This window comes from Staurois parvus, unplaced genomic scaffold (assembly GCF_062004578.1).
Source record: "Staurois parvus isolate SC_StPar_1 unplaced genomic scaffold, SC_StPar_1.0 ptg000108l, whole genome shotgun sequence".
In the NCBI taxonomy this organism is placed as follows: domain Eukaryota; kingdom Metazoa; phylum Chordata; class Amphibia; order Anura; family Ranidae; genus Staurois; species Staurois parvus.
In genome coordinates, this window is record NW_028317904.1 from 2,967,140 (window position 1) to 2,986,638 (window position 19,499).

Genomic DNA, 19,499 nt, shown 5'->3' on the forward strand with positions numbered 1-19,499 from the left:
TGGCAGCAGCATGAGGAGGCGGTATATAGGGGCCCATGGCAGATTAGGGGCCTGGCAGCAGCTATGTGAGGCCCGTAATCTGCCTGCACCCTATGTCAAAAAATTTAACACACCAGCAGTGTGAAGAGACCTGAAAGTGGCACATGGCAGCAGAGTGTGGCGATGGAGACAGCAGCAATGGGAGGCCGTACAGGGACCCATGAGAGACTCTGGACTTGGCAGCAGCATGAGGAGGCGGTATATAGGGGCCTATGGCAGATTAGGGGCCTGGCAGCAGCTATAGGAGGCCCGTAATCTGCCAGCACCCTATGTCAAAAAATTAAACACACCAGCAGTGTGAGGAGACCTGAAAGTGGCACATGTTTGAGGCATGATTCATGGCGGATTTAGTCAGTTGTGTCAGGAACTGGTGGTTTGAAATCCAGACTAATCCACGCCTGATTCATTTTCACAAACGTGAGTCTCTCCACACTTTGGGTGGACAGTCGTGTCCTCCGCGGAGTTACAATACCTCCTGCCGCACTAAACACGCGCTCCGATGCCACGCTACTGGCCGGGCATGACAGCCTTTCAAGGGCAAATTCAGCTAGTTGGGGCCAAAGGTCAAGTTTCGTTGCCCAGTAGTCAAGGGGATTGTCTACCTCGGTTGGCAGGGTGCTGTCCAAGTAGGCCCAAGCCTGTTGTTTGAGCTCCTGCTCCAGGTCCACCTGATGCTGCTGCTGCTGCTGCGGCTGGTTAGTAGTTTCCTCACTGCGCTGGTGAAGAAAGCTACTCATCATCGACTGCAGACTGAGGCAGCCACTGCTGGTGGAGCTGCCACTGCTCCTACCACCCCACCCCTCCCCTGCTGCCATGCCAGCGGAACGCGAGCGCACAGGGCCCACAGTGTCTGAGGATGGACGTTGGCGCACAAAGGCAGAGACCAACTGACTACATAGGTGGTTTTTATAGTACGTAATTTTGGCCTCCCTCTCAGCAGGTGTGAAAAAGGCCACCATTTTGGACCGGTAGCGAGGGTCCAACAAGGTGGACAGCCAAAAGTCATCCCTCTGTCTGATGGTTATTATTCGGCTGTCGCTACGCAAGCAACCGAGCATGCTATGGGCCATTTGTGCCAAGGAATGCGAGGGACTCCCTGCCTCCATCTCCACAGCATACTGCCACGGTGCGTCTGGGTCCTCTGTCTCCTCCTCCTCCTCCTCTACCAGATGCTCCTGCTCCTCCACTCCTGTCCGCTGAGTGGAAAAACCACCCATTTCACTCAATAATTCCTGAGCACAAATGTCCTCCTCTACCTCCTCCTCTTCTTCCTGTCCTGCCCCCACAGGGGTCATGTGGCGTTGAGATCTGTGCGCCACGTCTACCGCACCCTGACCAGCCATTGTTAACAGCATTTGTTCCAGGACGTGCAACAGAGGAATGACGTCGTTCATCCCATAGTCCTGCCGACTCACGAATAGCGTGGCCTCCTCAAAGGGCCTGAGCAAGCGGCAGGTGTCACGCATGAGCTGCCAATGGCTGACATCTAAGTTACACAGGGGAGTACCTTTATCCGCTTGTAACATCAGGAAATCGGTGATGGCCTTTCGCTGCTCGTAAAGGCGGTCTAACATGTGTAGGGTTGAATTCCACCTTGTTGCAACGTCGCAGATCAGGCGATGCTGTGGAATTCCGTTCTGCCGCTGCAGCTCAATGAGGGTGTTCTTTGCGGTGTAGGAATGGCTGAAATGCATGCACAGTTTACGTGACATTTTAAGGATGTCTTGCAGTGGGATGGTGGATTTTAGGAACCGCTTGACAACCAGATTGAACACGTGAGCCATGCATGGCGCATGGCACAACCTTCCTTGACGCAGAGCAGACACCATGTTCTTTCCGTTGTCAGTCAACATGGTTCCGATTTTTAGTTTGCGCGGAGACAGCCATCTGTCGATTTCTCTGTTCATTACACTCAGCAGTTCCTCCCCTGTGTGACTACGTTCGCCAAGGCATACCAGGTGCAGCACAGCGTGACACCGTTGCGCCCTGCACATGTGATATGCCGGTCGGGTAATGGGACTTGGCACGGGGGTGGCGGCTGAGGACACGGCGGAAAAAGAGGTGGTAGAGGCGGACATGCTTGCTGGACCAAGGACGTGCAAACGTGGAGGCAAAAGCGTCGTGACCTGTCCAAGTTGCTGGTGCGGCTGTGCCGGCACCACGTTCACCCAGTGGGCCGTAAATGACATGTACTGTCCCTGACCGTAGTTACAGCTCCACACGTCGGCGCTGCCGTGCACTTTGGCAGAGACCGACATGCTCAAAGACTGGCCCACCATCTCTTCTACATGTGAATGCAGGGCTGGCACTGCCTTTTGGGCAAAGAAATGACGGCTTGGCACTCTCCACCGCGGCGCGGCACAAGCCATCATTTCTCGGAAAGGTGCTGAGTCCACCAGTTGGAAAGGGAGGGACTGCAGCACCAGCAACTTGGACAGGAGGACGTTCAGCTTTTGCACCGTCGGGTGCGTGCTCGCAAACTGTTGTCTCTTGGATACGGATTCCAAGAAAGACTGTTGACGGAATCCGAGAAGAGGAGTAGCAGGAGAAGGAGCATCTGAACGAGCGGAAGATGCCAACGAGCGACAACTCCCCTCAGCAGAGGTGTTGGAGCCTTGACTGGCTGATAGAGGGCGATTGACGACGTCGGGTGACGGAGCAAGTAACGGAGCGGGTGATGGAGCGGGGGCTGGGGCAGGCAGAACCGCCGTATGTTTATCACGGTTTTCCCAGGCCACCGAATGGTGACGCTGCATATGCTGACGCAACGCTGTAGTCCCAACATGGGCCCCCTGGCCACGCTTGCATTTCTGGCCACATAGTCGACATACGGCTACGTTTACTTCCTCGGGCGGCTTGAGGAAAAATTGCCACACCACCGAGTAGGAAACTTTGCCCCCGCTACTCTTCACTGGCTGACTGCTACTTCCTCCGTGCGCACCGGCACCACTACTGGCCGTGGTGGTAGGCTGCAGTGGAGCTGGTGCTCTACTCCGTGGACGTTTGGCTCCACTGACACTGATGCGACCCTGCTGCTGTCTCCTGGGCAACCCACCGACTGTTTTGCTCGCTGCCAAGCTGCCACCCTCTTCTCCTGATGATGCGGAAGAAATTGCCTGATGACGACGAGGCTGCCAAGTGCGATCAACCTCCTCATCATCAAGTAGGGTCTCCGCCTCACTACTAGCCCCCTCGGCTGCGTCTGGGTCAGGAGACAGACCTGTCTCTAGACCGGCTACCGAGCCACTCTCCTCGCCAGTACTTGTTCGCTTGGCTGCTGAAAAGGCCGATGTCTCCCCCCGTTCCTGACCGCCCTCTGTTAGCTCTTCCTCACTGTACAGTGGGGCTGAGCCCACAGCATGCGATACTTCGCTTGGTGAGGGAACAGCAAAGGACAGGGGCAGGTAGAGGACACGTGATTTCAGTGGGCTTGGTCCCGGGCCATGCCAACTAACGGTTGTGTCTGACGTACCCACCGACCGTTGGCTGTAGGTGTCAGAGGTGACCTGGGAAGAGGAAGACGACCGAGCCAACCAATCAATGACGGCAGGGTTGTCGGTGGAGACACGACCGCTGGATGACACCGGGAGCACTGGCCTCTGGCTGCGAATACTGCTGCCTCGACCCCTTCCTCTGCTGCCACGTCTGCTCGCTCCTAAAACATTGCCTCCTCTGCCACTCCTCTGCATGTTGTCTGACATACTATTTAATTCAACGATTAGGTGTCCCTGAGTAACAATTCTCTGGCACTCAGTAACAATTCTGTCTGTCCCTGAGTATGAATTCTGTGGCCCTGAGTAACAATTCTGTGTCTGTGCGAGTAACAATTCTGTGTCTGTGCGAGTAACAATTCTGTGTCTGTGCAAGTAACAATTTTGTGTCTGTGCGAGTAACAATTCTCTGGCACTCAGTAACAATTCTGTCTGTCCCTGAGTAACAATTCTCTGGCACTCAGTAACAATTCTGTCTGTCCCTGAGTAACAATTCTCTGGCACTCAGTAACAATTCTGTCTGTCCCTGAGTAACAATTCTCTGGCACTCAGTAACAATTCTGTCTGTCCCTGAGTATGAATTCTGTGGCCCTGAGTAACAATTCTGTGTCTGCGCGAGTAACAATTCTGTGTCTGTGCAAGTAACAATTTTGTGTCTGTGCAAGTAACAATTTTGTGTCTGTGCGAGTAACAATTCTCTGGCACTCAGTAACAATTCTGTCTGTCCCTGAGTAACAATTCTCTGGCACTCAGTAACAATTCTGACTGTCCCTGAGTAACAATTCTCTGGCACTCAGTAACAATTCTGTCTGTCCCTGAGTAACAATTCTCTGGCACTCAGTAACAATTGTGTGTCTGTGCAAGTAACAATTCTGTGTCTGTGCAAGTAACAATTTTGTGTCTGTGAGAGTAACAATTCTCTGGCACTCAGTAACAATTCTGTCTGTCCCTGAGTAACAATTCTCTGGCACTCAGTAACAATTCTGTCTGTCCCTGAGTATGAATTCTGTGGCCCTGAGTAACAATTCTGTCTCTGTGCGAGTAACAATTCTGTGTCTGTGCAAGTAACAATTTTGTGTCTGTGAGAGTAACAATTCCCTGGCACTCAGTAACAATTCTGTCTGTCCCTGAGTAACAATTCTCTGGCACTCAGTAACAATTCTGTCTTCCCTGAGTAACAATTCTCTGGCACTCAGTAACAATTCTGTCTGTCCCTGAGTATGAATTCTGTGGCCCTGAGTAACAATTCTGTCTCTGTGCGAGTAACAATTCTGTGTCTGTGCAAGTAACAATTTTGTGTCTGTGAGAGTAACAATTCTCTGGCACTCAGTAACAATTCTGTCTGTCCCTGAGTAACAATTCTCTGGCACTCAGTAACAATTCTGTCTGTCCCTGAGTATGAATTCTGTGGCCCTGAGTAACAATTGTGTGTCTGTGCAAGTAACAATTCTGTGTCTGTGCAAGTAACAATTTTGTGTCTGTGAGAGTAACAATTCTCTGGCACTCAGTAACAATTCTGTCTGTCCCTGAGTAACAATTCTCTGGCACTCAGTAACAATTCTGTCTGTCCCTGAGTAACAATTCTGTCTGTCCCTGAGTATGAATTCTGTGGCCCTGAGTAAGAATTCTCTGGCACTCAGTAACAATTCTGTCTGTCCCTGAGTATGAATTCTGTGGCCCTGAGTAACAATTGTGTGTCTGTGCAAGTAACAATTCTGTGTCTGTGCAAGTAACAATTTTGTGTCTGTGAGAGTAACAATTCTCTGGCACTCAGTAACAATTCTGTCTGTCCCTGAGTAACAATTCTCTGGCACTCAGTAACAATTCTGTCTGTCCCTGAGTATGAATTCTGTGGCCCTGAGTAACAATTCTGTCTCTGTGCGAGTAACAATTCTGTCTCTGTGCGAGTAACAATTCTGTGTCTGTGCAAGTAACAATTTTGTGTCTGTGAGAGTAACAATTCTCTGGCACTCAGTAACAATTCTGTCTGTCCCTGAGTAAGAATTCTCTGGCACTCAGTAACAATTCTGTCTGTCCCTGAGTAACAATTCTCTGGCACTCAGTAACAATTCTGTCTGTCCCTGAGTAACAATTCTGTCTGTCCCTGAGTATGAATTCTGTGGCCCTGAGTAAGAATTCTCTGGCACTCAGTAACAATTCTGTCTGTCCCTGAGTATGAATTCTGTGGCCCTGAGTAACAATTGTGTGTCTGTGCAAGTAACAATTCTGTGTCTGTGCAAGTAACAATTTTGTGTCTGTGAGAGTAACAATTCTCTGGCACTCAGTAACAATTCTGTCTGTCCCTGAGTAACAATTCTCTGGCACTCAGTAACAATTCTGTCTGTCCCTGAGTAACAATTCTCTGGCACTCAGTAACAATTCTGTCTGTCCCTGAGTAACAATTCTCTGGCACTCAGTAACAATTCTGTCTGTCCCTGAGTAACAATTCTGTCTGTCCCTGAGAATGAATTCTGTGGCCCTGAGTAAGAATTCTCTGGCACTCAGTAACAATTCTGTCTGTCCCTGAGTAACAATTCTCTGGCACTCAGTAACAATTCTGTCTGTCCCTGAGTAAAAATTCTGTGGCCCTAATAACGTTTCTGTGGCCCTAAGTAACAATTCTCTGGCACTGAGTAACAATTCTGTCTGTCCCTGAGTATGAATTCTGTGGCCCTAACTAGCGTTTCTTTGTCCCTAAATAACGATTCTGTGGCCCTCATTAACAAGTCTGTGTCCCTGAGTAATGGTTCTCTGTCCCTAAGTAACTTCTCTCTGTCCCCAATTCTCGTTTCTGTGGCCCTAACTCTGTCCCTGTCCCTAGTACAGAGCGGTCTGCCTCTGTTCAATGACTGCAGGCAAATGAAGATTTCCAAAATGGCCGCTATATATACCTCGACCATTACACAGTGCTGGCTGGCTGGCTGCTGATTGGCTGATGCGATCACATGTCGTTGAGGAATGCATTATGGGGCAGCGCGCCTTGTCTGCGCGCCTTCCCCGACATCCCCGCTCCGTCGCCGCACATGTCAGCCGCCATTTTCGGAAAAATTTCGATTCGCGCGTCCGAATTAGGCTGTTTTTCGGATTCGGCACGAATCGAAATTTTTCCGATATTCGACTCGAATTCCACTTCGGATACTTCGATTCGCTCATCTCTAGTCCCCACCATTAGAAGTGGGTGGATGCAGAGCGGTATATTCTAATGGTGGGCATACCACACAATTTTTCTGGCAGAGATCTCTTCTCTTTTTTTCATTCACTCCACAGGCTGCATATAAAAAAAAAAAAAAAGAACATAGCATATATACCCAACAAGGACCAGTGACATACTGGATTTTGAATGGTTATACCAGGATGATGCCTACAGCTGCAGGCATCATCCTGGTATTTCAGCTGGCGATCGACTTTCATGTAAAAGCAATCCTAGTGGCTAATTAGCTGCAGGATTGCTTTTACAAGCAGCGGGATATGATGCCCCGCTCCCCCGCTGCCTTCCACAGCCTTCTCGGGCAGTCCCGTGCCATCGGGGGAACCTGAGAACGCAGCCGGTGTTTCTGCCAGCTGACCATAGAGCTGATTGGAGACCAGAGTGGTGCCAAGTATCTCTATAGTCTAAGAATTCTGAATCTACGAGCATTTCATCACTTCAGTTTCGCAGGATATAAACAGCGCCATTTGTAAATTGGGAAAGCATCTGATCACACCGATCTTGGTTTGATTAGATAATGTAAGGGCAGAGGCGATATCCAGAGTCTGATAGACCCCAGATTTCTCAAAAAAGAATATATGACAATGCCTATTGAAGTTATAGGGGATATTTGCATTCCCTGTGATAGCATTAAAAGTGATTAAAAAAAAATGAAAGGTACAGTGTAAAAATAATGTGTGTGAACCTGTGCTGGTATGTAATACATGTGAGGTATCGCCCTGAACGTCAGATCAAGGCCAGTAATTCTAACACTACCTCCTCTGTAAATCTGAAATGGTAGCTTTTAAAGCGTTGCCTATGCATATTAAAAATATATGCAGTTTGTCGCCATTGCACGGGGCATGTGCAGCTTTAAAGCATGTCATGTTTGGTATCTATTTACTCAGCATACCATCTTTTATATCTTACCAAATAATTGTGTTTTTGTGCATTAAAAGTAAAAAAAGTGTATTTTTTAAAAAAAATTGCTTTTGAAAAATCGCTGTGCGAGTACTATGTGCCATAAAAAATTGTTGTATCCACCATTTTATTCACTAGGGTGTCTGTTTTAAAAAAAATATAATGTTTGGGGGTTTAAATTAATTTCCTAGCAAAAAAATACTGATTTTTTTCATGTGAACAAAAAGTGTCAGAGTGAGTGATGTGTGGCACAAACTTCTAATGCTAGGCATAAAACGCCCCCATTCCCCAAAACGTCCCCTTTTTGGAAAGTAGACACCCCAAACTATTAGCTGAGAGGCATGTTGAATCAATAGCAATGGGCAGCACAGTGGCTAAATGGTTAGCACTTCCACCTACTAAGGTCATTGGTTTGAATCCCAACCATGGCACCACATGCCTGGAGTTTGCATGTTCTCCCTGTGCCTGCGTGGGTTTCCTCAGGGTACTACGGTTTCCTCCCACAATCCAAAGACATGCTGGTAGGTTAATTGGCTCCTGTCTAAATTGGCCCTAGTATGTGTATGTATGAATGTAAGTTAGGGACTTTAGATTGTACACCCCTTGAAGTATACTGATGTGAATGGACATTATATATGTAAAGCGCTTTGTAAATTGACGGTGCTATATAAGTACCTATAATAAATAGATAGAAGAATTTATTTTTTTACCACAAGTTTTTGGAAAATGACAAAAAATTATTATTTTTTTTTTTTTAACACAAAATTGTCACTTAAATGATTTACTGCTCACACATGCCATGGGTATATGTGGAAATACTCCCCAAAATACATTCTGCTACTTCTCCCGAGTATGGGGGTACCACAGGCTTTTAAAGGGCTTTATTTCCTCATTACACTTCCAGACTACCTATCACAGTTTCGGAGACCCTGAAATGCCAGGATAGCACCTAACCCCCCCCAAATGACCCCTTTTTGGAAAGTAGACACCCCAAGGAATTTGATAAGAAGCATGGTAAGTATTTTGCAGATCTCATTTGTTGACACAAGTTTTTGGAAAATGAAGAAAAAAAACAAAAACATTTTTTCTATTTTTTTTTATATTTCAAAATCTTGTGAGAAAAAATGAGATCTGCAAAATACTCACCATGCCTCTTTTTAAATTCCTTGGGGTGTCTATTTCCAGAAAGGGGTCATTTCGGGGGGGGGGGGGGGGGTTGGTGCTATCCTGACATGTCAGGGCCTTCGAAACTGTGATAGGTATTGAGGAAGTGAAATGGGGAAGTTACGCACCGCACCTTCAGGCTTTCAAAATGGTCATTGGATTTCAGGCTCCTGTATGTGGCTAGGCTCCCAAAAACTCTCACACATGTGGTATCCCCATACTCGGTAGAAGTAGCAGAATGTATTTTGGGGTGTAATTCCACATATACCCATGGCTTGTGCGAGAAATAAATCATTTAAATGACAGCTTTGTATAAAAAAAAATGTTTTTGTCATTTTCCAGAAACTTGTGGAAAAAAAATAAATCTTACATGGACTCAATATGCCTCTTAGCAGATAGCTTAGGGTGTCTACTTTCCAAAAAGGGGTCATTTGAGGGTGTTTGTACTATCTTGGTATTTAGCACCTCAAGAAATGTGATGAGCAGTCAGAAAGTAAAAGCTGTGTAAACTCCATTATCTATACCATAGTTTGTAGACGCTATAACTTTCACACAAAACAATAAATATACACTTATTGGGCTTTTTTTAACCAAAAACATGTAGCAGAATACATTTTGTCCTACATTTATAACTAACATTGAGTTTACTATATATTTTTTATAGCTGAAAGTAAAAAATATTGTTTTTTTCTCATAATTTTTGGTCTTTTTTTGTTTCTAGAGTGAAAAATAAAAAGCGCACAGGTGATCAAATACCACCGAAAGAAAACTCTATTTGTGTGAAAAAAAGTACGTAAATTTCGTTTGGGTGCAGCATTGCATGACCGCGCAATTATCAGTTGAATTAGTGCAGCTCCAAGTAGCAAAAAGAGTCAGGAAGGGGGGTAAATCCTCAGGAGTGCAAGTGGTTAAAGTATGTTTGTGATGCGGGGCTGGACTCAGGATCCTCAGTTGGACAGTGTTGACTGTGGTCATTCTCAGGTTACTGTGGCTAAGTGTGCTCACTTAAATGTGAGTGGTAATTTCATAGACAGAGTGATTTTTGTTACGGTATAACACTATTTAGTTTATTTTTCCTGGGTGCTCTTGGCACTTACGTTGAAGGAAAGAGGAGTATGTTTGAAAGTGGATATGATGAGTGAAGGTTAAAGAAATCAGTGGGGTTTTTTTTAGAAGGCTCTATTTTGTGTAGAGGAAGTTAAGAGTACATACAAGTGATATATGAGTAAAATGTAAGCACCATTTACTGGATTCTGAGCACAATTTTGGAATATTTATATACCACACCATATAATTTTCTGTCTTTTCGATTGTTACTATCCTGCCATTTGGAGTCTTACAGAGATTCAAGAGATTTTTGTAGGACATATTCTATCTTTCCTCCATTCTGGTCTGGATCAGCACCAGCTTTTCGATTTGAGCACCAAAGGACAAATCTTAGCCTTGGATGTTCTGTTTCAAAGACCCTTGGCCTCTCACTCTCTGCTTAAATACTGTATATTTAATAAAAAATTATTTAAAGCAGCGCTCTCCAACACCCTATTAATATGCTTATACCATAGATTTACAGACCATCACAGTATTCAAATGCAAAAATTGCTAAAGTGCAAAAAGTGCAAAACGAAAAAAGTACTGTTTTATATATATATATATATATATATATATATATATATATCTCTATCTCCAACCAATATTACCATATTCTAATATATCTAACAATTATAGAGCACATCCCATCTTGAAACATGAACATAAATGTGCTACTTAATAAAATAAATATATATAACAATAATTATATGTGCACCAAACCAATATATCTATATCTTAATAGTCCATAATGTTACAATAAAAGAAAAAAAGTCCTTCAATTTATATATAAATATTCCTGAAACACCATCACACCGTGCTTATCCACCACCAAACGAATTGAATAAACTCACAAGAGCTCCCTGCTGGTCAAATTATAGACCAGCTACTGCACAGTGGCTTTGGGAGCAACGATCTACAGAGATGTAAATGACTCCTACAACTTCTTAGCTGGACAATCCTTATTTATATACATGAAACCAGGGGAGGACTGACAACTCATGAGGCCCCCGGGCAATAGGGGTCATGGGGCCCCTGTGTCCTTGCTCAAACTCAAAAAAGCCTATGAAAAAGGTACCAGGGCAATCTCATGGGGCCCCCTACTGACCCCGGGCCCTCGGGCAGTGCCCGAGTTTCCAAATGGTCAGTCCGCCCCTGCATGGAACCATATGGAAGGAAAGGAAGAGGGAACTCCATAGTGTAAAACCATTAAAATGCTTTATTCTATTTAAAAGATCCAAATCACACTCACATTGTACAGTGTCATCACCGACACTAGTATAATCCGCATATATACAGTTGTGTTCAAAATAATAGCAGTGTGGTGAAAAAAGTGAATAAAGCTCAAAATCCTTCTAATAGCTTTTATTTCCATACACACAAATGCATTGGGAACACTACACATTCTATTCCAAATCAAAACATGAAGAAAAATATATCAAATTTGTGTTGTTCCTCTAAAAAAATTGAAGAAAAGTGAATATTAGACTGTTTAAAAAAATAGCAGTGTTTGTATTCTTTTTTACAAACTCAAACAAACATTCACTATACAAACTGAAAAATGTTTGAAGATTTTGCTTTCCTTTGAATCACTTAATTAATATTTAGTTGTATAAGCACTGTTTCTGAGAACTGCTGTACATCTGTGTTGCATGGAGTCAACCAACTTCTGGCACCTGTGAACAGGTATTCCAGCCCAGGATGATTGGAATACATTCCACAGTTCTTCTCTATTTCTTGGTTTTGCCTCAGAAACTGCATTTTTGATGTCACCCCACAAGTTTTCTATTGGATTAAGATCCGGGGATTGGGCTGGCCACTCCATAACGTCAATCTTGTTGGTCTGGAACCAAGATGTTGCACGTTTACTGGTGTGTTTGGGGTCGTTGTCTTGTTGGAACACCCATTTCAAGGGCATTTCCTTTTCAGCATAAGGCAGCATGACCTCTTCAAGTATTCTGATGTATTCAAACTGATCCATGATCCCTGGTATGCGATAAATAGGCCCAACATTGTAGTATGAGAAACATCCCCGTATCATGATGCTTGCGCAACCATGCTTCACTGTCTTCACAGTGTACTGTGGCTTGAATTCAGTGTTTGGGGGTCGTCTGACAAACTGTCTCCGGCCACTAGACCCAAAAAGAACAATCTTACTTTCATCAGTCCACAAAATGTGCCATTTCTCTTTAGGCCAGTCAATGTGCTCTTTGGCAAATTGTAACCTCTTCAGCACATGTTTTTTTCAACAGTGGGACTTTGCGGGGGCTTCTTGCAGATAGCTTGGCTTCACATAGACGTCTTCTAATTGTAACAGTACTCACAGGTAACTTTAGACCTTCTTTGATCTTCCTGGAGCTGATTGTTGGCTGAGTCCTTGCCATTTTGGCTATTCTTCTATCCATTCGAATGGTAGTTTTTCGCTTTCTTCCACGTCTTTCAGGTTTTGGTTGCCATTTTAAAGCATTTGCGATCATTTTAGCTGAGCAGCCTATCATTTTCTTCACTTCTTTATATGTTTTCCCCTCTCCAATCAACTTTTTAATCAAGGTACGCTGTTCTTCTGAACAATGTCTGGAATGACCTATTTTCCTCAGAATTTCAGAGAGAAATGCAATGTAACCAGCATGTACAACATTTGCTACCTTCCTTCCTTAAATAAGGGCAATAATTGCCACCTGTTTTTCAAAGAATGAATGACCTCACTAATAGAACTCCACACTGCTATTATTTTGAACATGTCCCTTTCAATTAGTGATTCAATTACACAGAATCAGCAGCATGCGTGTCATGACTGTTGGGTCTGTTGGATTTCTATTACTCTACTACACCTGCTAGTAAAATATTTGCCATGTAGAAATATCATTTCTACCAAAAACAGTGATTGATCAGGTTAGTGATGTCTGACTGCTATTATTTTGAACACAACTGTATATATATATATATATATATATATATATATATATATATACAGTTGCAAGAAAAAGTATGTGAACCCCTTGGGATTCCGTGGAGTTTTGCATGAATTGGGCATAAAATGTGCTCTGAATGTCATCTAAGTCACAACAATAGAAGAACACAGTCTACTGAACATAATACTACACAAACATGTAAACATTCACAGTGCAGGGAAGAAAAAGTATGTGAACCTTTGGACTTAATAACTGGTTGACCCTCCTTTGGCAGCAATAACCTCAACCAAACGTTTCCTGTAGTTGCAGATCAGACCTGCACAACGATCTGGAGTAATTTTGGACCACTCCTCTTCACAAAACTGTTTCAGTGTAGCAATATTCTTGGGATGTCTGGTATGAATCTCTCTCTTAAGGTCATGCCACAGCATTTCAATAGGGTTGAGGTCAGGACTCTGACTGGGCCACTCCAGAAGGCGTATTCTGTGCTGTTGCAGCCATTGTTTTGTTGAATTACTTGTATGCTTTGGGTCATTGTCCTGTTGCATCACCCATCCTCTGCGGAGCTTTAGTTGGCGGACAGATGGTTGTATGTTTTCCTGCAAAATGTCTTGATAAACTCTGAAATTCATTTTCCCATCAATGACAACAATCCGTCCAGGCCCTGAGGCAGCAAAGCAGCCCCAAACCATGATGCTCCCTCCGCCATGTTTTACAGTGGGGATGAGGTTTTGATGTTGGTGTGCTGTGCCTTTTTTTCTCCACACATAGTGTTGTGTGTTCTTCCCAAACAACTCAATCTTGGTTTCATCTGTCCACAGTATATTTTGCCAGTGGTGCTGTAGAACATCCAGGTGCTCTTTTGCAATCTTCAAACGTGCTGCAATATTCTTTTTGGACAGCAATGGCTTCCTCCGTGGTGTCCTCCTGTCAGGAATGGACTCAGCACTGGTGGTGGGACTCGCCTGCCGTGTGGGCTGCAGTACCAGAGCTGACCAGCGGGTGCTCTCAGCACTGGTGGTGGGACTCACCTGCCGTGTGGGCTGCAGTACCAGAGCTGACCAGCGGGTGCTCTCAGCACTGGTGGTGGGACTCACCTGCCGTGTGGGCTGCAGTACCAGAGCTGACCAGCGGGTGCTCTTAGCAGCCAGAAGCTCACAATCAGCCAAACCTGGGGCTGATTGCAGAAAGGTGTATATAAGGCATGACCAGGCCTGTGCTCTGGGCCTTGGTGTATGGTTTCCCATGAGCCTCTGTACCTGGTATCTTGTGTTCCTGCTTTGTTGCTGACCCGGCTTGATTCTGACCTCTGCTGACCGTCTCCTGCTGAACCCCTGGCTTGCCTGACAATCCTTCTGCCTGATCCCCTGTACCGCGCTGCCCGTGAGTTACTGAACCCGGCTTGTGACCTTGACCATTCTCTGCCTGCTCCTTTGATACCTTGCTGCCCGCACGTTGCTGACTTGGCCCGTCTGACCACGCTAACTACTCTGCCATCCATCCATCATGCACGGATCCAGCCGTACCTGCACATACCTCTGGCGGATCCCTCTACCACTATCAGGTGTACTCAGGGGCCGCGACCTGATTCCTGTCTGCTCCAAGTCCATCCCCACCATCAGGGGCCCTGGTGAATAGCAGACTGGGACTTAGACTCCGTGCCCTGGGGAATCCTGTCCTGGGGACCACTAGAGGTACCACCAAACGGTCATTACAGAACCCTACGGCCGGCCTGACTGTTCCACCTCTCCAGCCCTGACTACGCCTGTGTTCCTGCACCTCCTAAGATTAGTGGAAGGTTGGTTTGCTCACTGTGCATTTATATATATATATATCTGGAAGGTTGGTTTGCTCACTGTGCGTTTATATATATATATATATATCTGGGTGGCTAATAATAAACTGTATTATACTGTACCTGAAACCTGCGTTTCCCTGTGTCAGTCCACGCCTTTCTGGTCATTCCTAGATTCCTGACATCTCCCATGTACTCCATTCTTGTTTAATGTTTTCCTTATTGTAGATGTGTCAACAAAAATGTTAGCATGTGCCAGAGATTTCTGTAGGTCTTTAGCTGACACTCTGGGATTCTTCTTTACCTCATGCAGCATTCTGCGCTGTGCTCTTGCAGTCATTTTTACAGGTCGACCGCGCCTAGGGAGAGTAGCAACAGTGCTAAACTTTCTCCATTTGTAGACAGTCTGTCTTACCGTGGACACATGAACATCAAGGCTTTTGGAGATACTTTTGTAACCCTTTCCAGCTTCATGCAAGTCAACAATTCTTCATCGTAGGTCTTCTGAGAGCTCTTTTCTGCGAGGTATGGTTCACATCAGACAGTGCTTCTTGAAACCAGTAAACCCAAAACAGGTGTGTGTTTTTTAAGGGCAGGACAGCTGTCAGCAACACATCCAATATCATCACACTGATTGGAGTCAAGGTTGGTTCACTCCTGGCTCCAATTAGCTCTGGGAGCAGTCATTAAGCTAAGGCTTCACATACTTTTTCCTCCCTGCACTGTGAATGTTTACATGTTATGTGCAATTAATTATAGCCAATTGCCTTTTGAGAGCAAGTCTACTGTTACCCCTAGCAACAGGGATCTGGTGTTACCTGCAGGGGGTGTAAGTGGGTCCGGAATGGCTGCAGTGTTGCCCCGTGACCACATGGGGAAGTCAGCCTTTGGGGACACCACAGAGGAGAGACTACGCACTCAAGTGAAGGCTATGACACCTGCTACAGGAAATGGTAAGACTGTTTCGGTTTGTGAGACTGAGTCCAAGGAAGTAAGAGTGTGTCCTTCAGGGAGTTCCACGATACAGATGGGCATGGACTGGCTGCTGTGTGCTACCCTGAGTAGTGGGGAGGCACAGGGAACAGCCCAACGATTAGCAGGACTAAATCTGGAAAAGGACATGGGGACTCTGCAGGTGCCTGCTATAATCCAGCAGAAGGCTGGGGAAGTTAGACTAGGGGTGACCAAAACTGTCATGGCACTGTGTTCCCTAGTGACAGGTGCTGCAGAGATGCCCAGGGAAACCTCCCAGGAGACCGCAGTAACGGAGCAGAGGATTTCCCAGGTCAACTATGGAGCTGCTAAAACTGAAAATTGTGCCCCTTTAAAGAGAGAGAGTGCTGTGAAGCATGGCTCACAGGCTGCTCAGCTGGTTAATAGCCAGGGATTACCCGCAAAAACCACAGTCATGTCTATATGCAATGAGAATGCTGATGGTCATGCCGACAAAAGTGTTACTGTTGGTAAATGTAATGTTATGGTTGGTGATGGGCTAGCACAACTCACTAAAGATAACAGTGTTGATGTGAAAATGAGTAAAGATATGTTGTTGCCCTTGGCAACCATATCCAGGGCTGCAAAGGTGTCCATGGAAACTTCCTGGGAGCTCTGTGTGTTGGAGCCAGAGGTTGCCTGGGACAACTATGGTGCTGCTCTGGACAAGAGATTACTTGAACCAAATGATGATTTAAATGCTAAACCTGAAATATTTGAAAATGCTCATGGTGATAATGGGTTAATGGAGTCTGTCAGTACTGACCATAGAATGTATGTAAATGTTCATGAGTTGAATGAAGCGCCATCAGAGTATGGTGGTGAGGGTGTGGTATTGCAACCTGTTGAGGTTAAAAATTTAGTGCCACAGTTTAGTTCGAACAAAAGTGATATATGTGATGTGTCTGCTGAGCCACTCTGTCCTGTGTCTCCTCCGGCAGTTGGTGCGGTACTGCGTAGTACCTCTGATTGGAGCGCAGAGAAAGTAGACTGGGACAGATGGGCTGAAAACCTGTTGGCTTTGTTGAAAGGGACCTCTGTTTCTAACAGTGGAGTGGACACGACTTCTGCTGTGCTAAATGGAGGGACTGCAGAGCAGCTTATAGACAAGGGCACACTTGCTGTTGCTGCAGATGGTCTCCCTCCCAATATGGACGGGCCAAGTGAAATTGAGCACATAGCTGAGATCGTGCCCACAACCCACAAAGGATCCAATGGTGTGGTAATGAATAGTGTGATACCAAATGAGCTGGAGTTGGTGGAAGTGTCAGATGGTACAAATCAAGTGATTGGGGTCAGTAAACCAAATGTGGAATTATGTTATGACGGTCAGGTGTCAGGACAGTTGCTGGAAGAGGTTCATGTGCCAGTGGAGCTGGTGGATAGTAACATTGCCAGGGGAGACAACCACTCCACGCTGTGCACTTGGTCTCCAGACACTGCCCTGCCAAACATTGAAATGAGTTCTGACAAAGGTGTGGATGTTTCTGACCATGAGGAAAAATGCAAGGCCCTTGTAAATGTTATTTATGATGATGATGAGGAAAAGTGCAATGCACTGGTAAATGGTAAATATGATGATTTGGAAAAGTGCGAGGCACTGGTAAATGTCGATCAGTTAGTTTCTGTGGGTGACCACAAGCCTAATGATGCACCTGAAGGTCATGAGGACATGCGTGCTGATAACCCTGAAACATGTGATGTGGTGGGTAAGGATGTGGTAGACACATCTGAGATAAAAGCTGCAGTAGAATTAGGCCCCCTACAGGTTCAGGAGGGTAGTCTGAGAAGAGAAACTTTAAATGGCATATCTGCCCTGAAGGAAAACTTTAAGGACGTGGATTATTTAAAGAGGTCCTCTGACATAAAAACATCTGAAGGGCAAGAAAATCGGTCTGTCCTTCAGAAGGAGAGTAGGACATTGCTGTCGTCTGAGAATGTCAGTGACAAAAGGAAGCATGCAGTGTACGGGGGGAAACAAACAGAGCTAGGTTTTGTCAGTAAGAAGATGCCTGTACATAGAATGCAGAGAGGGACTAAGGTAACCCCAATAAAAGAGCCCACACTTTTTGTGTGTAAAAGCGTGACCCCTTCAAAGGTAAAGGGAAACCGGCTGTTGAAAGTGCAGCGTAGCTTTAATATTATCAGACACCTAAAGCTCAGGCGTCAACCTCATCCTCAGAAAGGTACTAAGTTTTGGAAGTTCCTTAATGGGAAGGTGACTTGGGTGGCCCCAAGGAAAATAGAGAGCCAACGCTTTTGGAAGCGTACCCGTAAAAAGGCACAGTGTCTTTATAGAGCCCAAGTCCGTGTAGTAGGAGAACACAGGGAAAGTCGCCTCATAAGACAGGAAGGAAAGTTTCCCTTTGAAAGCAATGTCAGTCAGGAATGGGCTCATATGAGGGAAAGCTGGCACAGAGGTGCCAAATTAAAGAGTTTGGGCTTGTGTGTTCTGCCCCCTACGGGATCAAAACAAAGTGGGGGGATATGTGGCAGTGTGGTATCCTGCCATGGTGGAAATCACAGTGGTGACCCAGGATTCTCAACCATACAGGTTGAGGGGCTCCAGGCAGTTCTCATAATGCAGAGGAAACTGGTTTATAAGTTTCCTCTTTGGTTTGTAAAGCCTGTTTTGGGACCTGTAACCTGGAGATTTCTAAGAGATTTGGGAGGGATGAAATCTCCAATCCTGGGCCCATATTTTGAGAGCGGCCAGCACGATGATTGCACAGGTGTGTGCAGGCCTTTTTGTGGAGGCCAGGCCATGATTCTGAGCTCCACCCCAGCAGACAGGAGTCAGGAGGGCTCCACCCCGGCAGACAGGAGGTCTCTGCCTTGGAGTCAGGTGGGCTTCACCTAGTAGAGGTGGAAGCCAGACAAGCTGTGTGCGATTGGCTAGCTGTGTGCGGTAAAGCCATTTTTGGATAGAGTCTGCAGGAGACAGACGGAAATCGGTGTACCAGCCAGAAGGCTGAATATCTTTGTTGGAATTTGTTTGAGGTGGATACCCCTGCGTGGGAGGATTTATGTGACAGGACATTTTCTTTCAAATAAAATTGGGCAAAAAGGCCCTTAAGAAGAAGCACGCTGCTGTGTGCTTTAAAAAAGCTCTACCACTCTGAAGCGAGTTCCCACAATATATATATACACAGGTGAACTCCAGTCACTGCTAATGCCGACAGCTCACCTGTACCAGATGGTGACGTCACCTCTGGAAGCCACATATAAATATAGACTATATATTGATTCATTATACTGAATATTTTCAAAGGGCATTGACAGGATACAGAAGGTGAAAGAGCAAACCATATTATGGTATATTGGAATACCGAAGGAAGAGGAGTTTACAAATAATTACATTATATATGGATTACAACTGGTCACTCAATGTATTGAACAGTCTCACTAACCAATAGTGAGTTGCAGGTGGCATGCAGGAGGCCATAAGTAAGAGTCTGAAGAAGAGTTCTGTACTTTTTAGTGCTTAAGACAGGACTGTGATGGTTCACTTGGTTAATTGAGTTTGACAAGTGCTATTGCCATTGTCACTGAGTCCTTCATGGAGAGCGTGGCATTTCAGGCTAATCACTTTGCTGGGGCTTTCACTACAGGTGGAGAGTCCAGAGAGGCAGATTCCGACTGCTGGAGTGTAAAAACTTTGACAGTCTGTAGAGAATGGATGTTTTCTATTCAGTTTTTTTCAACTCCTCCTTGTAAAAGGATTCTTTTTGGGCCCATTCACTTTATAGGAATTCTGTTGCAGTGTGTTTATGCACACTCATTATTGTTGGGTTTAGGCAGCCCATTCCTTTTGAATGGGCAACAAATGCACCACAATGGATGGAAAAGCACATAATTGTTTTTAATAACACAGTCCATCATGATGCACAGTTGTGGTGTATTGTGTGTTG